A 14,708-nucleotide genomic window follows, 5' to 3' on the forward strand; every position below is an offset into this window, starting at 1 on the left:
GGAGGAGGAGGAGGAGGAGAAAGCAAAGCAAAGAAGAGAATAGAAAAGAAAAGAAAAGAAAATTCCCGAAGGACACAGGCTCAGAATGGCACCACAGTAGCAGATAGCAAAGGAAAAGAGCCTTCAAGATTCTGAAGGTATTTTGTTCTGCTGTTTGTTGGTTGCTTTTGCGACAAGGCCTCACAATATCATCCTAGATAGGCTGGAACTCTGTATGTAGACCAGGTTGGCCTCAAAGAGAGATTCCGCTGTGCACCATTTCTTAGGAAACTAACCCCACAAAGATAGATAAGTATAAGGTAAACAAATATGGAAGCCACTCTGATATATTGGGGCTGCCATAATCAAATACCTTAGAAAGGGTTATATATAAACTACAGAAATCTATTGCCCACCTTTATAGGGGCCATGCAGTACAATATCAAAGTATCTTGATCTTGGTGATGAAAGGCTGGAGAATCTTAGAATTTAAAATGAGGGCATTTAATAGAAATGTATGTATAATGTGTAACCTTTACTTAAAAGGGGGCATGGAAAACCTCTGCCACAAGCCAAAAAATGTGAAGTAGGTAGTTCCAGGAACTTGGCTAACTTAGAGCCTCAGGGCTCTGGTTCCTGATACCTGCCCCTCTTGAATGATCCACAATGAGGGTGGACCTAAGAATGAAGGTCTACTAGTTTATGAGACTCTCCATCCTGTCGCCCGGTAGATGAAGATTACATTCCTAGAATGAATATGTTCCCCTCCCTAACTGAATACCTTGGGTTGGGTCCCTCTGAAATTTTCCACTGTTTTTATGTTACGTTTCCTTGGTAACCCTCTCCCCACCCCCAGCTTGTGATCTTTCCCTTTAAATACCCCACACTTCTTGTGTTAGGGGTCAAACTCCTCTGGCTGACAAGGTCACGAGATCAACCCCGGTACTGGTATCCCCAATAAACCTCATGTGATTGCAGCAAGTTCTGTCTCTCATGAGTCATTGGGTGGTCGCGTCATCCCGAGACTTGAGTAAGGATCTCCCCAGTTCTGGGGGTCTTTCAGTGAAGTATCTGTTGAGACCCTGTTCCTTGTAGAGTACTCACACAGTAGAAAGGGTTCAACAGTTCCTAAGGCTTCTTTTAGATGGACCGTATCCCTAGTGACCTCGTGAATTTCCTAAAGACCCACATCTTAGCACTTTTGCGTTGGAGATAAGGTCATAGCTGTGGAGAGGTATTCTTCTTACTTATATGTCTACTCTGGGTTGGTTATGGCTGTGCTCCATCTTCACCCCAACTCTGCCTGATTGTAACACATCTGAAACATAAACAATCATTACGGCTGGGAATAAAAGAGATCAAGGCTGACCTTACTGTGACCCCCAACACAGACCACACACACACACACACACACACACACACACACACACACACACACACAAATTCCTCTCAAATTTCATCAAAGCCCAGTAGAAGGAACTAAACCAGATGTCAGTGGGCTATATCTTCATCCAAGGAAAAAGAGGAAATACATTTGAACACAGTTTACTACACTCTACTAATACTATGACAGCTGTGTATCAGTCTAGAAAGCAGTCTTGGCTGGAGCAGAATATGGAACACTGAGGGGGAGAGTTTCACATGGAGAAAAAAAAGACATTGGCAGATTGTCTGCTTTTCAGAAACACTCGGGAAAAAATGATTAACAAATCTTAAAGATAGAAAAATTTAGTCCATGATATAAACCCATATAAAGAAAAGGAAGGAAATAAAATGATCAACTCCTGAAGAAGCCAAAAAGAAACTGTATATAAGAGAAAATTAAGGTTTCAGAAGGTAATTTTGGAGTGCTAGGATTAAACCCAGGATCTCTTACATAATGGGTAACTGCTCTGTTCCCAAGAGTATTCATCTTCAGCCCTCAGAGCAGATTCTTTTTCTCCCCATCCCTTCTCTCTCCCTTTCTATCTCTCCTCTCCCCATCCTCTCTTTCCTTTTCTTTTCTTCTCTCTTTTTGTTAAGCTTTCTGAGACAAGGGTTTTTGTGTAGCCCTGACAGTCCTAGAACTCACGCTATTCCAGGATGAGCTTGAACCCAGAGCTCTTCCTCCCTCCATCTCCCAAGTTCCATGTTTGCTAATTTATTTTGATACAGGAAAGGGGTGTGCATATCATAGCAGTTATATGGAGGTCAGAAAACAGACAACTCTGGAGAGTTAGTTCTGGTTTTTCCTCACGTGGCTCAACTCCACAGGATCTAGGGATCCAATTTGGGTTATCGTCCTCGGCAGCAAGCACTTTTACCCACTGAATTACTTCATTGGTCTTTAGTTCTAAAAGATTAAGAGCCACAGCTGTACAAACTAACTTAAAGTTTAGATATTCCCTCCCAGCGTGTAATTTTTGTAGAAGTTAGATGAGCTTCACCAACAAGCAATAATACGTGTCAATCAATTCAAAGTATACCAGCAGCCAATACAGATAAATTAACAAATTTTAAAATTATAATATAAGTAAAATAATAACAAATATGTATAAATAAGTAAAAGGCCAGTCTCATGACACAGGTCTATAATTCCAATAACCTGAGGCATAAGAATTACAAGTTTAATTATTTTTTTTAAGATTTATTTATTTATTTATTCTATGTATATGAGTACACTGTAGCTGTACAGATGGTTGTGAATCTTCATGTGGTTGTTGGGAGTTGAATTTTTAGGGCCTCTACTCACTCTGGTCAATCCCGTTCACTCCAGTCAGCCCCGACCGCTCTGTTCACTCAGCCCCTGCTTGCTTCCACCCAAAGATTTATTTATTATTATACATAGGTACACTGTAGCTGTCTTCAGACACACCAGAAGAGGGCGCCAGGTCTCACTACAGATGGTTGTGAGCCACCATGTGGTTGCTGGGAACTGAACTCGGGACCTCTGGAAGAGCAGTCAGTGTTCTTACACGCTGAGCCATCTTGTCAGTCCTACAAGTTCAATTCTGACTGTGTTACAGAGTGACTTCTCAGTCAAATCTTGTAACTTAGTAAGACTCTTCATCTAAATAAAAAATATTAAAAGAGTCCAGGAAGACCTGGCTATACAGTTCAAGCAAAGAACACTTCATGTAACATATATGAGCCCCTATATTCAACCCCAGTACACACACACACACACACACACACACACACACACACACACACAGTATAAGCATAAAAGTGACCTGCACTGGTGATGTACATATGTGTTCCCAACACTTGGGAGCAGGAGGAATGTGACATCTTGGACAACCTGAGCATATTAGCTACTCTTTTGTTGCTGTGAAAAATACCGTGACCAAAAGTAACTCATAGATGGAGGCAATTATTTTGGTTCTCAGTTCCAGAGGGATGGGAATACTTTTTATGGAAAAGCATGGCAGTATGTTGTAGGAGCAAGAAGCTTGGAAAGCACATCTCAACCGCAAAGAGGAAGCCGAGAAGAGTGGAAAGGGATAAGGCTATAAACTCTCATGTCCCTTCCTTAATGATGTTCTTCCCCCAGCAAGGCTTCACATCCCAAGGGTTACAGCTTCATTCAAATACCTGAGCCTACTGAGGACATTTCTCCTCCAAACCACCACACATAGGCTGCATAGTGACACCCTGTCTCAAATTTAAAAAAAAAAAAAAATGTTTTTCCATAGTATAACAGCAAACTGGAAATCAACTGTACCGTAAGTAACTTAAAGTGCTACAACTGGTTACCTTCAGAGAGCAAATGCAAGGGACAGAGTGAATAATGTTTTTGTTGATAATGATATTCAAACAGTGAACATTTTACTTTCACAAAAAGAAAAATCCCAATGAAATCCCATTTACATAGCCACACATATATGGTATGCTATGACTTGCTCTTGAAGTCAGCAAAGTGTAGCATAAATAAATAATAAAATATGGCTCCTTCAGTGATTCCTTTCTGAGGCTTCCAGATAACATAAACCAGACCTGGCATTCTAACCACCCTGGTGATGGTAATGCAATCCTTCTTTGATGATTCAGAAGGCATTTGGAGGCCTTGGCCTTAGCCCTTCACAACAATAAAAATGCTAACTAGGACACTTGCATACAAATAAATAAACAAACAAGCTAGTGACCCCACAGTGACACTTAGGAAAAGATGGAACCTAGAGGGGTAGGGATCTGGAAGAGAGCCTCAGGCCATTCAAGGAATGTATCCAAGTGAGCTTACAGGATGCTGATTTTCTACCACATTTCTTTACTCTATGGCTTGTGATGGGAGCAAGCATACCCAGTCATGGCCTTCTGCCACAATGTGCTGACTCACCACAGACCTAAAGCAAGGGGCCGTCACAAAGCTGTGAGCCAAAAATTAACCATTTCCCTTGATAAATGAACTCTCCCAAGCATTTTGTTATAGTGAAGGGAAGCTGACGACCCTAATGTCCATCTCTAAATGATGAGTATGGTCAAAATTTTTAACAGAGAACCATTGCCAGCTAGGTGTGGAGTTATGAGCCAGAAATCCCAGCAGCTTAGGAGGGGTCCAGGTATAGGGTGGGGATGGGGGACAGAGAGCTGTATAGTGAGAACTTGGTAAAACACAAACAAACAAACAAAAGCTTGGTCTGCTAGCATAAGCCTGAACTCCTGACTGCTCCTGTATTGGAGAGGCTTGATAGTTCCAGGCCTGTGTGCCTGTGTGGACTATATAGCATGAGTCTGAGGCCAGTCTGGCAGCTTAGTGAGTCTCTGTCTTGAAAAAAGGCAAAAGAAGAGCAGTGGATATAGATCAGTGCTAGAGTACTTGTCTAGCATGCACAAGGACCTAAATCTAATCCCTAGTACCACACAAAAGTAATGAATATATAAATATGTGTATTTTTAAATTGAATGTATTATAAGTATACTTACGATTTATGTAATAAACATATACATTTAAATAAATACATTCAAAAATAAAAGAAGGAAGCCAGGCATGTGGCACACACCTTGGATCCTAGCATTTGGGAGGCAGAAGCAGGTGGATCTCTGAATTTGAGGCTAGCCCATGTCTGTAAAGTGAATTCCTGGACAATCAGGGCTACATAGAAAAACTGTGTCTCAAAAAGAAAAAAAAAAAAAGGAAAAGAAATAAAGAAAAGAAAAAAGAGGTCAATGTCACTCAAATAATTATCTATTATTGTAGACAGATTGCTAGATGAAGCAGGCAGGGAGGATCTTAAATTTAATCCTGGTTTGCTAACCAGTCCACTTACGGCTTTGGAAATTCATTTGCCTCTTCGGATTCTCACTTGTGAGATGGAACAGCTGACAAGGGAAGTGACAGAGTCGTCCATCTGGGTGCACAGTTGCATAATCTTTAAAGTCATTGCAGACTGTGTTCTACAATGTTTTGTCTTTTGTTTTTGTTTTTATGAGATAGGGTCTCACTCTGTAGCTTTGATGGACCTGGAACTCACTATATAGCCAGGCCTCAAATCCACAAAGCTCCACCTGCCTTGCCTCTTGTGTGCTGGGATAACAGGAATACACACCATACCCAGTTTATTCTTTTTAGTGCCGACTGCGATAGGATCCAGCCCTTTTTCTCCTTGCCTCGGGATCAGCAAGCTCAAGACCAAAGACTGTCCTGACCTGGGGTCACTATTCCATTCAGTGACTTATTATGTATATTCTTTTGGTGCCACACAGGAGATTCCTATCCCTCTTATGGGTTTTTATCTGTCCCTCCCCTACACTATTCTTTCTCTTTCTTTCTTTTCTTTTCTTTTTTGTTTTTGGTGGGTTTTTTTGTTTGTTTGTTTGTTTGTTTGTTTTATCAAGACAGGGTTTCTTTGTATAGCCCTGACTGTCCTGGAACTCACTTTGTAGACCAGGCTGGCCTCGAACTCAGAAATCCACCTGTCTCTGCCTCCCAAGTGCTAGGATTAAAGGCGTGTGCCACCATGACCTGGCTCTTTCTTTATTTTCTTCTTTTCATATTTGGAGAATGTTTCACTATATATAGCCCAGGAAAGTTCAGGATGTGCAGCCTACTGAAGCAAGGAGGCTGTTAGCCATGTCCTTAGGGACTATGTCTTGTCCTAAGTGCTCACTTCCCTTCTCTGTGCACTGTGAAGAAAGTATACCCTACTTCATGCTGACACCAACACGATGTTCTGTCCTGTGTCTAGAAGCAACAGAGCCGAGGACTGTAGACTAGATCCTCTGAAACATCCACCAAAATAATTAATTAAGTAGCTTCTCTTATGTCCTTGACACACCAACAGAGAAAGTAAGGAAGACATCCTTGACTTTACTATTCCATTCTGGATGATCTCCATTTGAAATGTGACCAGTGTATCCCACTGGATGCCTCTGAATGTTGCAAAGAACACTGAACATGGTACCATCCCTAGAAAGCAAGCATGAGTTCCTCTCCAGTGAAATTCGCTTGCTCCCATCTGGTCTGGAATCTATCTTACAGCTGGAATCCATCAGAGAAGCTCCTTCCTGAGGTGGGATGCTAGGATTTGTATTTGATAGCTATACCAAGACCAGAGAGAGCTTCTGTGTGGATGGGAGAATGATGCCAAGGAGCCCACCCCTGGACTGGGTTCTGGGGTTTCTCACCCACAATTCTCTTCATACAGCCAAGGTCATGTAAGACTTCACTGTGTGAAACTCAGTAGGTTTAATGAATCTTTCCGTCTGTACACTTCCCTGTTGGAACGGCTATGCTGACTACCACCTGTTCCTAATATATATTTCTTCTCTCTGAAAGGAATTCCTCCCACATCTCTGGATCTTCTATGTAAACCCCTTCATGAGCCATTTTGTATCTTTAGATGTTCCTCAGGGTCTCTACCTCAACCTTCTCCAATGCCTACTTCAGTCTATTCCTTTATAGCTCCCCTCCATCTGCCCCACTGACTCCTCCCCAGTTCTCTTCTTCTGTGGCTTATGACCCTGAACTTTAAAGGACTACTGTATAACTTTACCTAGTTCATATGTCTATCTGATACCACAAGTTCAAACCTAAACTCACCTTCTTTGTCCTCTATTCCATCTTCTCTAGCTAAATCAGGAAGTTAGGTACAGCCTAGAGCTACACTCTCCCTTCCTCATCATGTGAATGCAGGTGCCCTCTGAGGCCAGAAGAGAGTGTCAGGTCCCCTGGAGCTAGAGTTGCAGGCTGTTGCAAGCTGCGAATCATAGATGCTACCAAACTCGGGTGTTCTACAAGACTGCTATGTGCTCTTAACCACTGAGACATCTCTTCAGGCCCTGTCCTGCTTCTTCAAACCTAGATCCCCTTCACAAGAGCAAGAGCCTCCTTCTTTGTCTCCTGGAATCTAGACTCTTCTCTCCTTGTTGTCCTAGTATCTTCTAGATAACCCATAAAGAATGTCAGATTTAGCCGGGGCAGTGGTGGCTCACACCTTTAATCCCAGCACTTGGGAGGCAGAGACAGGTGAATTTCTGAGTTCGAGGCCAGCCTGGTCTACAGAGTGAGTTCCAGGACAGCCAGGACTCCACACAGAAACCCTGTCTCGAAAAACCAAAAAAAAAAAAAGAATGTTAGATTTATTCTTCTCATCCTCCACAATCAAGTTGAACTTTCACTTTCTCTAGACACCTTCCACAATTACTAATCTAAACTGATTCCCATTATGGCTTCCCAAAGAAGGGAAGGAGAGCCAGGCAGTGGTGGCACAAGCCTTTAATCCCAGCACTTGGGAGACAGAGGCAGGTGGATTTGTGAGTTCCAGGCCAACCTGATCTACAGAGTGAGTTCCAGGACAGCCAGTGCTATACAGAGAATCCCTGTCTTGAAAAAAACAAAAAAAACAAAACAGAACCAAAACCAAAAAAAAAAAAAAAAAAAAAAAAAAAAAAGGAAGGGGAAGAGGGCACCCATGTTTGTCTTTGAGTCTTGCCATTTATCGGCTGTATGACAGGGAGTATGCCACTGTGATTATTGGACTCTTGGTTTGCACATCTACAAAGTGAGTCATTTCATGTTTAAAGACAGGTATGCTTTTTGAGCATCACTCTTGTGTGAAGCGCAATGCTCTTCTTGGTATTTGTTGTAAGTGTAAACAGACCTTCTTCCATGCTAAGACCATGCAATTAAGGTCATGTTTTCATGGCCCCACTCAGCAGCAGGGACAGATGGCTCATTCAAAAGCATTTGTCATACCTCTTCCATTATTTATGTGCCCCCTGCACACCTCTCCTGGGTCTCCTGAGCTCTGTAAAGAACTGTGTTTCTAATCCCAGCTAGCTCTCTCTCCCACAGTACTGCAAGAAGTAGAAAGGACAGCTTTTCTAGAGCTGTCCTGTGCTGTGGAATACATCTGACTACTTTGTAGGTCTTCTTGTGCCAAGCATCTTTTACATGGATAATTTTAGCCTTCAATTTCATGTTTTCCACAAGTTACCAAGAAACAGTTTTATCTTGCCTTGACCTCAAGATTCTGGGCTCTGCATTCTGTTTCTAGTATATTTTCCCTCTTCCACATCCTCAGTGGTAGGGGTCATTCTTAGGGGAAATGCATTGTTTATCAGACTGCCTTAAAGTAAGAATATTACCGTTAGAGAAACAAACAATCATGTTCCCAAATCTAGAGCCCAGACTTGAAACAATGAATTAGCAAAAACTGAGAGAGACTCAGATACTCCATGCTCATTTTATTCCCAAGCACCCAAATACCTCCTCCAAACAATTCAGCTGCAGAAGGTGATTTCAGAATGTTATCATTAAAATGTTGCACAGGAACTAGGAAAGTGAGCAATTTCAACATAACCCTAACCTTATCCCTGAGGATCAGAAACAACAAAAACTGTCCAGTATGGGTGTGTTGTTATACCACCCAATACCAGACCTCAGGAGACTGAGGCAGCAGGCTCAACTCTGATTTCTTAGCAAGACCCTGTATCAGAGAATAAGTGCTAGGAATAATGGAGCTCTTCCCTCATATGCATAAATCCTTGGGGTCAATCCTAGCACTGCCAAAATAATGAATGAATGAATGAACAACCAAACTTGGCACCGTTGAAAATGGAAAGAGGGTTAGTTACAAGAGAACTTTCACCATTTCCCCATCGTGACAGTTACCTTTAATTGTCAACTTGAAATAACCTAGAATCATGTGGGATAGAAATAACCTAGAATCATGTGGAATAGAAATCACTAGGATTTCTATTGAGGTAACAAAACACAGTGACCAAGCCAACTAATAAAAGAAAGTATTTAATTGTGCTCATGGTTTCAGAGGGTTAGAGTCTATGATGGCAGAGCAAAGACATGGCTATAAGAACAGCTAAGAGTTCACATGCTGATCCACAAGCAGGAAACAGAAAGCACACTGGGAATGGCAAGGGTCTTTTAAAACCGCCAAGTGCACCTCCAGTGGTACACCTCCTCCAACAAGGCCACACCCCCCAATCCTTCCCAAACAGCTCCATCAACTGGGGATTAAGTCTTCAAACATATGAGCCTATGGGGGCCACTCTCTTTCAAACCACTAGACCTGGGAAGGGTCTTGATGAGAAGTGATCTATACTTGGGTTGATCTTTGGGCATGTCTATGGGAGACTGTCTTAACTCGGTGGGAGGAAGACCCAGCCCACTACGAACTGCACTATTCCCTAAGCAAGCAGTTCTGAACTGTAAAAGAGTAGATACATCTAGATCAATAGAGTCTGGCACCCGTGAACAAGCTAGTGTGCACTCATTCCCCTCTCTGCCCTGACTGTGAGCGTGCTCTCAGCACATGTTTTAAGTTTCTGCCTGCTGACTTCTCCCGGCTAGGATGTACTGTAACCTGGATTTTTGAGCTCAAATAAATCCTTCCTCCGTTAAGTTAGGTTGCTTTTTGTCAAGGCAAATTTTATCACAGAAACAGAAATAAAATTAACATACTCATACTGAAAAGTTATCAGGTTGTTCCTTAAACTGTCACATCAAGATACAATATGCTGCTGAGAGAGGAGGAGGAAAATGACAGGAGTCAACAAAAAGTTCAGAGCTGTCACCCTCCCCCCCCAGGAGAAAGAGATAGGGAAGGCTGAGGAGAGACTTCCTGTCTTCCAAAAAGCCTTGCAGAAAGTTTCAAATGTGATGCTTTTGCGACTTCAATGAGCGATAAATGAAAGGAAAATAAATCCTCATCAGCAAGGTGAAGTCTGTAGTCTGGATTGTCTCTCACTGACTTCCGGAGGAAACAGCTGTTTGCGAAGGCCCACCTCCCCCTTCCTACACTCCCTTTTCTTCCTCCCTCTCCCCTTCCCCACCCTTTATCCCCTCCCCATTTCCACCAGGCACAGTTTGAGAATTCCAGTGGACTAGCTAGGCTCATATTCCATCCCCAGATTTTCGGGATGTTTAACGGGCTTCTTCCTGAGAGTCCAGCCGTCTTTTAGTCTTCTGGGACTTGGGGCGGTGGGGGGTGGGGGTGGAGGAGTGGACAGCGTTTCAGGCTGTGGGTGTGGGTGTGGCAGGCTCTGGCCAGAGGAGGCAGAGATGGAATACAAAGTAGGTACTCTGGAAGGAGCGGTCAGTGACTTTCTCACCACTAGCAGACTCCCCCACTCAACAGCTTCTAGGAATCTAGGCAAACAAATTCCACTCCTGTTGGAAGCAGCAAATCTTAGTTTATGGGTGAAATCTGCCAGTGCCTACAGCTGAGAACAATTTCTCTCCTTACACAGACTCCTGAAGCTCTGGCCGGTGGCAGCTGTTGTCCCATTAGGAACACATTTTCCACGGTGTAACCCACCCTGCCACCCGCCGGGCGACCACCAGCTTCAGAGCTACAGCCAAAAACAGCTGGAACGGGTCACTCAAATCCATAGGCCTGTGGCGCCTAGCGAAACATTAGCCCCCAGATACAATGTCCTCTGTGCTGAGTGAATAGGAGAAAGGAGATTGTGGCTGGAAAGAGAGGTGAGTGAACTGTTGTTTTGGGTCCTTCCAGAGGGACCTGCCCCCACACACATATTCCCTGCCCCCAACCTCAGGCACACCCATACATAGACATATGCTTCTGCCCAGACATATATGCACACCCACACAAGCACACAGGTTCCTGTTCAGTTCCCTCACACATTCACACAAACATGAAGACACGGGCCCCTCCTTCCACATGCATGTACATCCTTGCAAATACACGTGCCTCTGCTCTCACATACATACACACCTACAGAGACCCACATGCCCTGCTTCTACACATGCACACACGCAGAAACACACAAGCCCCTGGCCCCACACACATGCATACACACAGAGACACAGGGCACTGTCCTCACATACATGCACACTCACACAGAAACATGGGCTCCTGGTCCCACTCACATGTACATCTATAGAGACATACATGTCCTGCTCCCATACACATGCTCACCCACATAGATACACACTCATCTGCATACTCAGAGACACACACTCTTGTCCTTCCCCCTCCCCACACAGACACAGGGGTCCCTGGTCCCACACACATGCTCTTACCCACAGAGGTCCTTGCCTGTACACACATGTACACTTGCACGTACATAAGCCCCTGCTCCCACATATACACACACCAATACAGACACACAAGCCCCTGCTCCCTCATGCATGCATACCTACAAAAACTCATGCCCTGTTCCTGGAGTCCTCAGAGGCACTAGACAGAGCCTAATCCCTCATCCCGACACATGCAAGATGACCCGTGCTTAGTCACAAGGTCCACAGACTAGAAGGACATATTCTCCCAAGCATGGAGTGAACTCATCCTTCACTACTATTCCAAATCGAATAAACAATATTCTAAACTGTGTGTTCTATAGATGACATGGTGAGCTTTAAGAGATAACAATATCCTCTTTACAACTCTTTCTCATCTGCCTTCTCTGCCAGTATCATTCCTAAAAGCCTGGCTACTCAGAATATCACTTGCGTTTGGCTTGAAGATGCTGTTCTGTTTGAACATCCCAGCCTTCAACACTGAGTTTGATCCTGTCCCGGCAGACTGTCCACTGGCCTCAGTGTGCCAGACTGCATTTTTAAAAATCCCCGGAAAGCTCCTGCATTGTGAGCAGGTCCTGCTGACCAGGCTGAGTTTTACAGCCCAGCTCCCCAACAATGCCATTTATTGCACACGAAAGATCACAGCGGCAGATGTGGGCGGCCTCGCTCTGGCCTCTTGAAATTGCATCTGTTTTGAAATTTGACTCGACTTCAATCCGAGGCTGACCATAACATCCATGGCATCGGTGGGAGGTGTTTACTAGATAAGCTTTTGATATTTGATGTTCGCTAATCATATTAAACGCTTGAAACAAAATCCCAGCTACAATAAATCCTCACAATTGTACACGAGGCAGGAAATGCTGGCAAGCCCTGCCTGGGGTGTGATCAGATCTCGGGTGGCTCAGAAAAAGAACCTGGATCTAGAGGTCAAGAAACAAGAAACCTGGGGACCTTCTCCCACCCACACTAGAGCTGGAACTCCCCAGGGTCTTGCCCACACTAGGTGAGCATTCTGCCATTAAGCCATCCGTCCAGCCTCCCCAATACTGTGTAGCTGGCATCAAGAAGCTGCAGATTTTCTATCTATAAAATCATGGCTCAGACATTTCAGGAGATTTGCCCTAGTTACAGTGCCCGGGGTAGATGGGGATATCAAGGACCTTCCCAGGGCAGAATCAGAGGCGGTATGTGGATAGTCACCTGGGTCTTAGGCTTTTTCAGTAGCTCAGTCTGATTCCTTATTCAATTTCAACACCATGATCACTGAGTGCTTTAGTATCATAGGTGGGCAGAAGACTGCCATACCTGTCCTTAAGAGTAACCACCGACTCCCTTCCCTGGTGGAAATGTCTCTAGGCCATCTCAGCCATGGTCTCTTTCCTGGACAAACAGGTCAGACTCTACCATTCCTATCCCATACACAGTACACATCAAACTAATATTGTCTCACCAACCTGATCCCATTCCTACCCAATCCTATCAAGATAGACCCCTTGATTCTCTACTTCAACCATCACCATAATTTTAGGCTTAAAATCATACTTCAAAAGAAATGAGAGCCTGAGAAACATAGCTCCGTGATAGATCACAGGCTTCATATGCATTAGACCTCGAGTTCCAGCCCCAGTAGCAAAATAACAACCAAATAAAACACAAAATCCAAAGGATATAGGGCTGCTCTCTGGTATCTCCACTATTCTCATACTGCCTGGTTTTACCATTGCGTGGCTCCAGTTCTTAGAACCAAGGCAGCATCTGATCCCTAATTATCCCTATGAAACTGACCTAGTAACAGTACAAGCGGTGCTTGCAAATGCAGTCTCCCAAGCCAGTCCATCTATGCAGAGGGACGATGAAGCCAAAGGACTTTGAAGACTCTACAATGTTTGGAGCTTTGGGATAGAATGGGGTTGTTGTTTCTAGCCAACCAGATCCTGATTATCTAGACCTACTAAGGTTCCCAAGGTTTCTCTGAGCCCTCTGGTCTACCCTGCGAAATACCCACTTACTGACAATGGACAACTTTTGCTTAGAGCTAAGAAACCTCAAAGTGTTCAGGAAAGTGGGACTAAGTGGGTGGGATACCAGAAGAGAACCCTTAAGTTCACCTTCCTGGGACCCCAACTGTCAGCGGTGTAAGCCCTACCCCATCCCCACCCCCAAAGTGAGCTCTGTTTACCTCTACCTCTTAGACCCTGTAACTGTAGGTGACTGGCTGCCTGATTTGTTTTGGAGGGGAACATTCTCCTTGGTGCCAGAACAGGCCTGTACTGAAGCAATCTCCTTCCTGGGACAAATCTAGCATTTGCTCACAAAATGAAGGCTTGCCTACTAGGCCGTACTTTTAACCAAAAGAGAGAAAGAGAGGAAAAAGATAAAAAGGGAAAAAAGAAAAGGACAACTTCATCTTCACATCTTCAATAGATAAAAGCTGAAATTCTAAAAGAAATAAGAAAAACAGGATTTAAGCCTGAAGTGTAGATTTGGCCATGAAAACCACTCATGGTTCTCATGTCCCCAAAACTTTAAAGTTAGAAATTAAACCATTTTATCACTTTGGACAGTCTAGGTATAATGGTATATATCTTTAACCTCAGCATTTGAGAGGCAGAGGCAGGCTAATCTCTGTAAGTTTGAGGCCAACCGTGTGTGTGTGTGTGTGTGTGTGTGTGTGTGTGTGTGTGTGTGTCTGTCTGTCTGTCTGTCTGTCTGTCTGTATCTGTGTCCGTGTGTGTGTGTGTCAGTGTGTGTGTGTGTGTGTGTGTGTGTGTGTGTGTAAGTTTTTTTTCTTATAAGGTCAATGTCTTGTAGGTTCTGGAAAATCCAAAAATTGGTATGAACCCCTAGTATAGTGAGAGCCTCTCTGGGAAGTTGAAGTAATTACAAGTAGTTATGCACCACCTGATGTAGGTACTGAAAACCTATCTGCAAGAATATTATGCATTGAACCATCTCTCTAGCTCCAAACTGAAGGAGTTTGGGGCATTGATGTGATATGAGTGGATCCATATCACATAATATGATGACATTATCAAGGGTTGGGGGAAAAAGTAGGTTGTGGGGTCTATCTGGAAAGAATGTGTGCCACTGGAAGATGAATCATGTTCCCAGTCCCTTCTCCTCTCTCCTCTCTGTTTTCTGACTGCCATGATCAAAGATGTTCACCACACCCTCCTTACAATAATGGGCTAAGTAAGCCCTCTGAAACCATAAGCCAAGGTTGTGTTTTTTATCTTCAGTTCTT

The sequence above is a fragment of the Mastomys coucha genome, unplaced genomic scaffold (assembly GCF_008632895.1).
Source record: "Mastomys coucha isolate ucsf_1 unplaced genomic scaffold, UCSF_Mcou_1 pScaffold6, whole genome shotgun sequence".
Lineage (NCBI taxonomy): Eukaryota > Metazoa > Chordata > Mammalia > Rodentia > Muridae > Mastomys > Mastomys coucha.